Source organism: Chinchilla lanigera, unplaced genomic scaffold (genome assembly GCF_000276665.1).
Source record: "Chinchilla lanigera isolate Chin_1 unplaced genomic scaffold, ChiLan1.0 scaffold00178, whole genome shotgun sequence".
In the NCBI taxonomy this organism is placed as follows: Eukaryota; Metazoa; Chordata; class Mammalia; order Rodentia; family Chinchillidae; genus Chinchilla; species Chinchilla lanigera.
The window spans coordinates 1-11421 of NW_004955579.1; the positions used below are offsets into that span (position 1 = coordinate 1).

The following is an 11421-nucleotide window of genomic DNA, read 5'->3' on the forward strand; positions in this document are numbered from 1 at the left end:
AGAGAGAGAACAAAGGCACACATGCTTTCTGTGCTTCCATACAGCGCACTCTAAAATATAAATCCATCAATCTCCGCTTCCAAGGAGCCCGCTTGGTCTGCGCTAGCGTCACCACCGGCCGTGTTAACCTGTGGAACAGTGTTGCTGAGCACATCCTGCCCTCCATGCCCACAGATTTCACCACTGTGGGCCCAACCAAGGGCTGAAAATATGGAAAATAAAATTGTGTCTGTACTGAATGCAGTTTTTTAAATTATTCATACCCATTTACACAGTACAGTGGGCAAATCAGAAATGATTTAAAGTATATAGGAGCGTGTGCATAGATGCAAACACCACATCATTTTGTCTTTTTGTTTGTTTACTTGTTTTTTTTAGTGGGGGGTTGCACTGGGAATCAAACGCAGGACCTTGCACTTGCCAGGCAGGCTGTGCTACTGACTATATCCCTGCCCCCACCACATCATTTTAGAAAAGGGACTTAGGCACCCGTACAGGTCGGGGTTCCTGGGCCTCCTGAGACCTCCGCCTGTGCAGACGGCGGGATGACTGTGTTACCGGTTCAGAGGCCAGAGCCGGTCTGACAGGAGCGCTTTCCGTATTGCTGTAACCAACGCTTCGCTGTTTCTGTGGAGAGAGGCTGGCCGCACGTTTTGTGGCTTCTTGGGCTCCTCTGGGACAGTGCCTGTCTGCCTTCTTTCCACAGAGGAGGATCTCCTGCCTATTTAATTTATAGGCCACATGATCAGATTGGCAGAACTATTCTGAAATCTTTAGGCATAAGGAGTATGGTTTTACAAAGCCATCTAAAACATGTTTATAAACAAGAACCTGATGTCAGAAGGCCCTTCCTACCCAGTCTGGTTTTCTTGGTGACATTACGATAAAGGCAAAAGGTGCATTAAAAGCTTTGGATCTGTACAGAGGGGGTAAAATCTCACCCACAGACAGTTCCTGTCTAAGGAGGAACAGGCCAGATATAGATCAATAGATGCAGTAAAATGTTCTGCCTTGTTTCAACCAAGCTACTCTGTAAAGCACCAGTGTTCTCACAAGATGAACAGGAATCTATTTCTAAAATTTCTGCATTAAATATACAATTTACTCTATAGAATGAATATGTCCGGGGGACAATTCACTGAAAAGTGATGTGCTGACTTGCCCTCTTTTCCAGGATAAACTCCCGTAATCACCCGCCACGCCCTGGCGGGCAGATGCTGCAGACTTTGCTCCTGAGCTGGGGGGGTTAAAACTTGATGCCCGAACTCCTAGCCAGCAGTACAAGCGTTTGCTGTGGGGCGAAGCTTTTCATCCTGGTTAGTCCAGCTGCTTCTGACTCACCGGGAAAAGGAACAGGCAAGTGTACATGGCTGTAGTACTCCTAACATCAGCACCTAAATGCACTCTCAAGGACAGAACTCTGGTCCTTGGACAGACAGCTGGACTCAAAAGCGTGCAGCCGTCATCTGCGAGGCTAGGGGACGTTCACGTCCAGTCTCTGTACTGCAGGATGGACCAGCTTCCTGGCAGCAGAAAGATCAATCAAACATCTCACAAAGGAGGCTCAAAGTTCAGTAATGTGAGACCTTAATTTACAGTGGTCTCCAATTTATTGTTGTGTATTTTTAAACCATGCTATTTAAAGCACAGCTAATTTAAAAGCTAGTGCTGGTACTGCATGGTCACTGCTAAAGATTTATCAGATGCTAATAAGAAAAGTAACCTGTCTGTGGTCCCAGGGCCCCTGAAGAACCCAACCTCCAATACCTCTGTCTGTTGGGTGACAGATACTGGCTTTCTGATAGGTAGTTTGCTACTTCTTTGTCTTGTATTTGTTATTTGTTTGCACTGCAGTTTAAACATTACAGGAAAACATACAGCCTTACTGGGTCAATACAACCATGCGTTTTTTCAGAGGGACCTCTTGTCCCCGTGTGACACCCTTTGTACAGCTCTTTTTTTTTTTGGAAGGGGGCGTGTACCAGGAATCAAACTCATGACCTCAGGCTTGCCAGGCAAGCGCTTATGCTGCTGAGCTACATCCCCGGCCCTGTACGGCTCTTCGAAGTCCTCTGGAAGCAGGAGTTGTGGGCAATGAAACCGGAGCCTCCATCCAAGAGTGAAGAAACCAGCTTGCCCCAGACCCACAGCAGAGGCTGACAGTGTGGGCCTACTGTGTGTGTATGTGTGTGTGTGTGTGTGTGTGTGTGTGTGTCACTGTGCTCCTGGCTGGGGAGACCAAGCCCACCACCTGCAGTCCCCACAACTCTCTCACCCCACACCTGTACCACCGCCTGAGCGGGGAGGACATTGACAAACAGCCCTTTCATGGCTCTTGGTAAACACACGAGGCACATCAGCACTACTCATTATGTTTGACACAAAAAAAAACAAAATTCCACCCACGTTCATCATGCACTAGAGATGGTTAGTGTAAGACAATCTGCAAGACGGTCTAAGGCTACAGATGGTAGTACAAGCAAATGGCACACGTGCTTAAAGGAGATGTTACAGTTTTCTAAGAATCTGCAATGTAAGTAATTAGGGTAATCAAAGCAAACACACAGTTTCCCATATGCACCTTGACACCCAGCTAATGAGACCAAGGATTCCCAGCTTTAGGGATGTTCATAAAAATTTAAAACATCTCTGGTTCAATCAACCAACAAACACATTTTCTAAAGGCCTTGATGCCATGCCTAACATGGCAGACACTACGTAGGTAGGCACAGGAAGTCATAGCGGAACCACGAGCAGGCACTGAGGAGATCCTGCAGTGGGGACCAGAGGGCCATTTCACAGAGGTCAGACCGGCAGAGCAGGAGAGCGGGAGGTGAGGAGGTGTGGGTGGTGTGGAAGGGGCCGAGGCCCAGGCAGAGGGATGCTGTAAGCAGTGGTATGTGTGGAGCAGGACAGCTAAGCACAGAGGTAGCACCGGGCATCCAGGGGGAGAAAGTAGCCACGTGAAAGGCCCAGCGAAGTCACTACCCACCAGTCCTCCCCTCCTTCCAAGCAGCACATCCTTCTGGGTTTGGATCCTGGGTCCTGCGTCTTGGCCCCCCATCCACCCAGACCTCCTCCTAGGCTGGATCTCTACCCACAAACCAGGCGCAGGGAGGGCTCCCGGAAAGCTTAGGATGGGGTGGGAGCCTCATTTTCTCTTCTTTGGAGACTGGGGATGGGGTAGGAAGGAGGAAATTGGGCTTGGGTTTGAGAAGATTACTCCTGGGTAACTGCCTGGTTATTATTACAACGGTTGGGTTTTTTTTAATGCTCCTGGCTTAAACTGGTTTTCCCAGAAGCAAACCTTGGGACAGACTGCCCTGCAGGTTGTGTAGCTGAGACACCAGGGGCCCACCGTAGGGTGGGAACTGACACGGGGACAAAAAGTCGCCAGCAACGATGTGGGGTGATGAAGACCCTCCCATGCAGGCACGGGGACCGGGACAGGCAGCACAGTGCAGGAAAAGGGACAGGGGTCCTGCGGGGTTGGGTGGGTGATGTGGGGCTCCCACGGCGTTCACTTCCGTACTTGTAACCTGTCTGGAAATCTTACTTCGAACTCCGCATTACAGAACAAAACAAAGCGAAAATAAATAAATAAAAACAAAAGAAAACCAAAAAACTTTCCATTTAGAAAAAATAAAACACAACCAGATACTGTCCCAGTGCCAGGCTTTCGGAACGGAGAAGACCATGTTGGGATTCCGTGTGTGATCTGAGTACTTTCAAAGTGTGGTGACCTCAGCCAGAAACAAGGGTGAGTGGCACGTATGCAGTTTAAAGGAGCTGCATTCAAAGGCTGTTAATTTGGTTTAGGCCTCAGAAAGACAAGGAGCTTTATGAGTACTTGTGATAGCAGCAAACAGTAAACATGAGACATTGGGACCAAGTGTCTTACACAACCATGTTAATGGGAAACAGCCTGCATATAAGATTGTCCAGCGTGAGTATAAAATGCTTGGCAATAAAGCCTTACACAGGAGCAACAAAAACAAAGAAAGTGGCATCTATGGTGCAGACACGTGCACCTCGGGCGACTGGAAAAAACAAGCCAGCAGTCAGACGGCCCTTCCCTCTGTCCTCTGACTGCTCCTGTTTAAAGTCTATAGTGTTAGCGAGCAGGACAAGAGGTACTCACAGCAGCTTAAAGCAGTAAAGGAAATACTGTCACGGCTTCCATAAGGGAAAGGAGTGCTAACTGACAAGCCCTAGGGACACTTCTGACTAGTCCACAGTTTTAAACCTAAAACTAATAAAACAATTGGCCAGTGCATCTAAGACTGCACCCTGATTTAATGTAACTGTTTTATATGATCTATGTTTTCTTATCTGTTCATCTGTTTTTAATAACTGGTTGAAATACTCGTGCCAGCTTCAAAAAAAATTTTTTTGAGCTAAAAAAAAGTAATAACAAGTAATGGGAAATCTTCTAGAACTTACCGAAGAGGTGTAACCTACCAAGAAGGTACAGTGTGCACGTGTCCAAGCTCTTGTTCCCCATAATTCAAGGGCATCTAGGTAATCTTTGCAGCAAATGGGAACAGCACCTCTGCAGAATGGAAAAATACACAGGAAGTGGGGGAGCATGCATAGGAAGAATGGAAGGTCCCTCGAAAAGCCAGAGGTAGATGTGACTTTACGCAGGGAGCTGGCTTCTTGCAGGGCACAAAGGTTTTGGGAGGACTTTGGTAATCAAGGGTGAGACTGATGACCACAGTGAGAGCTACGGCGTTAATAATAAAGGGACCCATGACATAGGCAAATATATGTACAGATCATCGCCTCAACTTGAGCCTCAAAGGCCCAGACGTATTACTGCTTTCAGATTTATTTATGGATCAGTGTCCTCATGCGATAAAGACTTGGCTTGTAAGCTAAAAATACCGAAAGTCACAACGCATGACTGGGCTTTCTCTCCTTTCTTTACTGCACAAGCGATGTCAGCACAGGCCACCAGTCCAGGGCCAGCTCCTTACTCATCCAGCAGACAGGACGGAGGTGTCAGAGAGGAGCCGCCCGAAGCTCTGTGCTAATAAACCATGGCCTCAGCCCCTGTCAACTGCCAGCGAAGTCACCCAAGTGGGCTGGGAATGTAGCTCAGCGGCCTAAGTGCCTGCCTGGCAAGTGCAAGGTCCCGAGTTCGATTCCTGGTACCACGAAAAAAGTCATGCAAGTTTTACCAGAGGCCTCTTCCCCAAAGTGCCCCTCTCCACGGCTAACCTGACTTTGCTGCAGGCTGCTGCTATCTGGGCTCCATGGAGGGAAAATCCGAACCCCAGCTCCTGGCTGAGCCATTCCTGGTGTGGTTAATATCCTAAGAAAAGGTAGAGAAGTGCCTCAGCATCCTCTCCACTGAGGAGGAGCTGCCTGGTCTTCTGGGGAGGTTGGTCTTTCCTTTTCCTTCCTTCTTTTCTTCTTTATTTCCTCCCTTCCGTCCTTCCTTCCTCCCCGCCCCAGCAAAGGCCTGAGTGCCTGCTGCTTGCCAGGAGAGAAGGAGCCTGGGGTAGAAATGTCCCAGGCTGTGGGAAGTTGAGTGTGTGCTCTCCTCCAAGTCCAGCGTGGACAAGAGAGAGGAGTGGAGACCCCAGCTGGGCCAGAGTGGAGAGAGGAATGGAGACCCCAGTTGTGCCTCAAGTGGGCGCCCAGTGGGAGGCCCCACTGCCCAGGGACGCCAGACGGCACTGCACTACTGCGAAGGGGGAGGCGTCCAGAGGGCACGGAGAGGAGAGACCTCAGCACACCTGTCCTGCCACTCGCAGCCGAGGGCCGAGCGGACGGGCTCTGCACCCCAGCCAGAGCTCTGCGCTTTCATAGGTGACACATGCGGCCACTGAGGATTTCAAGCTGGGAGGGACAGGGAAGAGCGTGGCAGGGAGGGCACGCAGGCAGTGATCAAGAAGTCCCGGAGGCCGCCCGGTGGAGGTGCCTGCCCGGAGAGGCTGACGGGGCCTGTTCCTCCAGCAGGCTGGGCTGGGGGGTAGCTGGAGGATGGAGGTTCATCCCGTTCAGGCGGGCGGAGATGAAAAGGCTGGAGTCTCCGTGGGGCGGGGCGGGGGAAGGCACTCCCTCTCTGGGTGTGCAAACCGGTACAGTTTGGGGTTGGAAATGTGGCTTTCCCCGTCACGTTTAAAAAGACTGTTCATACACTTTTCCTAAGCAATTTCTACATAAAATCCTTGCACAACTCTGTGAGCATATACACGGTTATCTCCTACAGCTTTTTTTTCTTTTTTTTTTTCTTGAATATTAGGGGTCAAACCCAGGGCCTTCACACTGAGCTACATCCCTAGCCACTTTTTTATTTTTCATTTTGAGATGGGGTCTTGCCCGGGATATAGCTCAGTGGCACAGTGCCTTGCTTGGCAAGTGCAAGGTCCTGAGTTCGATTCCAGGTACCAAAAAACAAAAAGAGAGAGACAGGGTCTTGCAAAATCACTAAGCTGCCAGGCTGGGCTCAAACTTGTGATCCTCCTATTTCAACCTCCCAGAGTGCTGGGATTACAAGCGAGTGCCACCACCCCCCTTAGCACTTTTAATGGTCCGAAAGACATGTTTTTAAAAGGAAGCAATCAGATATTCACCATCAGTCACATAAATTATGCCACTAGAAAGAACGAAGGGCCCAGAATCCCACGTGCACACCGTATCGGGGAGGCGGCTAAGAAACAATTCCAGAGAGGGGCTTGAGGGTGACGTTTCTCCCCAGTCCCAGATGGTTTGGCGGTGGCCCTGGGGACTACAGTGCAAGCAGCTGGGACTCGGATGAGCAGCATGGAGAGAAACTCCTGTGAACAGAAAACGCAGAACAACGTATGTGTCCTATTACGGTAAAAAAAAAAAAATCAAGACCAGGTAATGTATGTTCAAGGTCCAGAGGATGTGTTTCTTTTTTTGTTTGTTTGTTTTTCTGGTACTGGGAATTGAACTCACGACCTTGCATCTGCCAGGCAGGCGCTGTGCCGCTGAGCTAAATCCCCAGCCCCTGGAGGATGTGTTTCTGGAGGAAGAGTTTATGATAGACTTCCCCTCTGTGGTGGATTAATCAACTTGTGACACCCAGCTGAATTGAGTCAGCCTGGTGCTGGGTGTGGAAAGCCCACCTGAGGGTTGTTACTAACAGCATGAAAGGAGAACTGGAGGGGGAGTGGCGCTGTTGATTCTCCTGGAGAAGCTTGTCACGCTGGTTCTCCTGATATGAACCCAGCTGTTATCATCAGAGGAGCTTGGGTCCTTGCTGTTGCTGAGGATGGCTTCGGTTCTTTTCAGTGGAGCTCTGGTCCTTACTTTGAGCATCATTTCCTAGCTCCACTGCAGATCCCTCAGCCTGCTGACACAGATCCTTTGTCTCGCTGGTGCAGACTTTCTAGCTTCCACCACTGACCTTTGGGTCTTCCCCGTGCAGATCCTTGATACAGACTTGAAGGAGACATTGTCGTGGGCTCTAGGTCTCCAGCTGGACTCGTGGAGGACACTTCCCATGGGCTCTAGGTCTTCAGTCTAACTCATGCAGGACATTGCTGTGGGATCCAGGCCCTTAGCTGGATTCTTTCGGTCTCTAGCGTGTAGGGAGATCTCTTGTACTCTTCTGCATTTGACTTTTTGGGTGAATTATAAAATAATCCTATAAAGTATGTGTCTTGTATTAAATCAATTCCCTTGCAAATCTTGACTACAACACCCTCCTTAAGTTTGACATAAACTGTAGGGTTTCAGTTTGTGTGGTAAGTATGAGTCACTTTTGTGAGTAAAAAAAAGAAAACCAACACTTTAAAACAGTCAGTCAATAAACTGACACATTAAAAGCAACAAACAAAAAAGTTTGTGAGCCTGAGTTAAAAGTCACACTTTAAATTACATATCGGAGTATTCTTGCCGGGTCACGGGCGCTATCATTTATGAATAGCTGTCTCAGCAGGGTCAGCCAGCAGCTCCTCCAGGCTGATGCACCCGCCTGACTGCTTGGAGCCCCAAGAGTCCCTTAATGTCACTGCCCACGCTGTACCCCATCCACCTGTGACTCCCAGTTCCCAGGGCACCCGGAGTGTGGCTCCTTGCTGTCCACACTGGCCCTGTCCACTTCACCCACCCACGTCTTGCATGCTCCCTCACCCAGCACTCTGGCCACCTGGCAGCTCGGACACTTGCCATAGGGCTGTTCTAGGTTGGCATTCCTCATCCTGCCAAAGAGGGGGCAAAGTCTCCTGCCTCCTCCCCAACCCCTTTCAGCCAGGACTGTGGAAATACTTCTTTTCCCTGAGACCATCCCAATCACTGAACCCCGGAGCTGCACGGCTCTGGGTTGGGGATGGGGAGGTCTGTAAAGCAGAGGAAGCAGAACCAGCCGCCCAGGCCTCCCTAACATGGTGGCTCCCCGACAAGTCTGGGAAGTTCTGGTATCACAGAAAAGGCGTCTGCACAAAGATCCAGCTGCTACTGCCCGCCAACCAATCACGCACTCTGGATCCAGCCACCTCTGAGAGAGCCCCACGTATGACCACGGGAGGCTCTGGGGGGACATCTAGACATGGCCAGAACAGAGCGGCTGGCCAGGGAAGGAACCCATTGATGGAACCGTGAGCCAAGGGAGCCTCAACTCCTTTAAGTTGGGGTGTCGGGTGTTTTGTTCATCAGCAGCAGTGCCCACCCCTAGCCTGGGGTCTGGGCCTGGGTGCGGTGGGAGAGGCCTCCTGGTTCCTGCCTCCACTCTCCCTCCAGCCTTCACACTCACCCCAGGCCACTCCCCTCAAACAGCACACGGCCCAGGGGCAGCAGGGCACCAGGGGCAGCTCCTGAGGGCTGAAGGCCTCCTGGGATGGCACACAAGGCCGAAAGGGTTTGGGGAGCCAGAGGCCCTGTCCCCCAGTCGGTCACAGAGGCGGCTCAGACTCAGCCTCCAAAGCACGTGCTTGTCCCGGACACGGCAGCGGACCCTCCGTCCTCCCTGCAGGCTCCTCCCTGCTCCCGAACCCACAGCACTTCCCTCCCACAGCAGAGACACGGAGACGTGCTCCCCAGTCTTCTCACTCCCACACTGGCCAAACAGGGCCAGCGCCCCAAGTGATACCGCAGCCGTGAACCTCCAAGGAGCTCCAGGTGCAGGGCGGTTACTGTAGGTCACGCCGGCAGGCCTGGCCCCGTGCATCCTGGTGTGGAACTTGACATTTCCAGGAGCCTTTTTTATTTTTATCTCTGCCCCTAGGTAGTGGGCCTTAGGACCAAGGCCAGCGAGGTTGGTCCAGGGGCGATGCCCAGGCTCAGGTGAGTGGAGGACTGCAGTTCCGTGCCTCCTGATTGCCCATCCACATTAAACCCACTGGAGAAGCCCGAGCTCTGGTGCAGCTTGTGTGCCGCGGTAAGGGGTCTGCGCACTGCAGGGCCCCGGAGGTGGCATGGGCCCCAGAGGTGGTACGGGCCACGGAGGCAGGTCAAGGGGTCAGGGGTGGCGTCACCCTACATGGGTGGCAGCACCGTTCATCTAAAAGACAAAGCCTGGGGTTAGAAACCCAGGAATTAGGAGAGGAAGGTGGACAGGGTCAGAAAGGCAAGGAAGGAGGGCTGCAGAGGCGGGAGCACCTCCACTCCCTGAGCTGGCCGTGAAGCGTGACACTGTGTCACCATGACTGCCGTGTTGACAGAGGACACTGCACAGACCCAGGAGATGACGGGGTAAGAAGGTGCACTGGCAGCCCCTCTGTGCTTGAGCGGTTCCCAAGGCTTGTCCTTGAGTGAAACACAGAAAACAGGAACAAAAACAAACCCCCCAAGAGGCGGAACAGCGTTTGTGAGGATTCAGGGAAGAATACCGTGGGATCCGTTTGGAGAAGGCTGAGGTCAGAACGTTGCTGCTCCCCGAGGGGCCCCGGGTGCACAGCAGCAGGGACGAGCAGGCTAGCTCTTCCCTTATATTTCTCTGCTCCCCTTGCATTCTGTATTCAGTGCAGACAGCACATTTCCTATTAAAAATGAATTTAAAATTCTACAAAGAACACGGGCCGCCGCCAGAAACAAGAAGCAGCACAAGTTGTCACTGGGCATCTGAAATGACGCCCTCAGGAGGAGTTAAAGTAATGAGTTACCAGTCGGAGCTGACAAGTTGGCAGACACCAAACCATTCTTAAAACATCGAGACCGGCGTCTTCGCAGAGGGCTGGAAGTTCACAGAGGGCTTCTGAGAAGCTTTAGAGCAGCCGAGGGGGAAACAGACCGGGGCCTGGAAACTAAGCAAGGAAACCGGGAAACAAATTAGATGTCGGCTGCATTCTCCTGCGAGAATAAACTGCCCAGTAACAAAGCAGCGCAAAGGGAGTGGCTTAAAGCAGTAAAAAAAAGTGCTGTCTCCAGGCTTGGGGGTGGGGGGTGGAGGGCAGAAAGCAAAGGTAAGGAAGCTGTGCGTGTCTGGGAAGCTGAGGCAGGAGGATTGCCACACGTTCAAGGGCAGCCTGGAATCCATACCAAGACGTATCTCGAAAGAAGAAAGAAAGAAAGAAAGAAAGAAAGAAAGAAAGAAAGAAAGAAAGAAAGAAAGAAAGAAAGAAAGAAAGAAAAAGGAAGGAAGGAAGGAAGGAAGGAAGGAAGGAAGGAAGGAAGGAAGGAAGGGAGGAAAAAATTGTATTATCTCTGTTTGGAGGCGAAAAATCCAAAATTGTGTGGCAGGTCGGTTCCCTGTGGGATCCGCAGACGGAATGGGCGCCCGCCTCTGCCTGGCTTCGCGGGCTCGCGGCCACCCCACCTCCACGCCTGTGACTGCGTCGAGGCCCGGGCTCAGCCGGCCCTCCTGGAAACCACACTGCGTCTAGATCGGCCACCGGCCGGGGTCCAGACAGACTGCAGTGCTACGCCTCTCACAAACAAGCAAACGAGGCTTCAGTAAGACCCCGAGGGCAACAGCAGCAGGTGCTTCCCCACTCACACACATCTGGAGGGGCACGCGGGCCAGCGGCCACACCTTCGGGACAGGGCTCCACCGAGGTCCTTAAGGGGTTCATTTTGTTAAAGACCCTGTGCCGATGTCAGTTACTGCCGCCCTCCGGCCGGCAGGGGGCGCCGCTCGCCCCGCTCTGCCCAGCCACCGTGCCGACCGGAAGTCCCGTCCCATCCGGAAGTCGCGCACCGGCTCTTCCCCAAAGATGGCGGCGTCCCCGAAGTTGGCGCCGTCTGGCCGTAGGCGTGGGGCCCGCATGAAACGCGCCGGGGGCGGCCCCGGCGGGGAAGGATCCCTGAAGCGGCTCATGCTGGCAGTGGAGGGCTTCGTGCGGGCCACCTCCGAGGGCCAGGCTCCCGGAGGCTGTGAGGGGCGCGGCGCCGCGGTGCGCTCCCGGACGCTCAGGAGGAAGAGCCGCAAGGAGCTGCGGAGGGAGAAGCGGCAGCTGCGGAAGGCGCGGCGCCTGCAGCGGGCGGGCGGACCCGGGCGGGCCGGGG

The 11421-nt window shown here is 52.4% G+C and overlaps 1 long non-coding RNA gene across 2 annotated transcripts; it reads right to left on the bottom strand.

The window, feature by feature from the left end:
- Nucleotides 1-4358: 4358 nt before the first annotated feature.
- LOC106147547 lies at nucleotides 4359-6785 on the bottom strand. Of its 2 annotated transcripts, none has more exons than XR_001232476.1 (3): nucleotides 6646-6785; nucleotides 5224-5317; nucleotides 4359-4552 (listed from the first exon to the last, which is right to left on the bottom strand). It is a non-coding gene; the product is annotated as an uncharacterized LOC106147547 (long non-coding RNA). The 2 variants fall into 2 exon arrangements; XR_001232475.1 differs by having other exon boundaries at nucleotides 6585-6785.
- Nucleotides 6786-11421: the final 4636 nt, after the last annotated feature.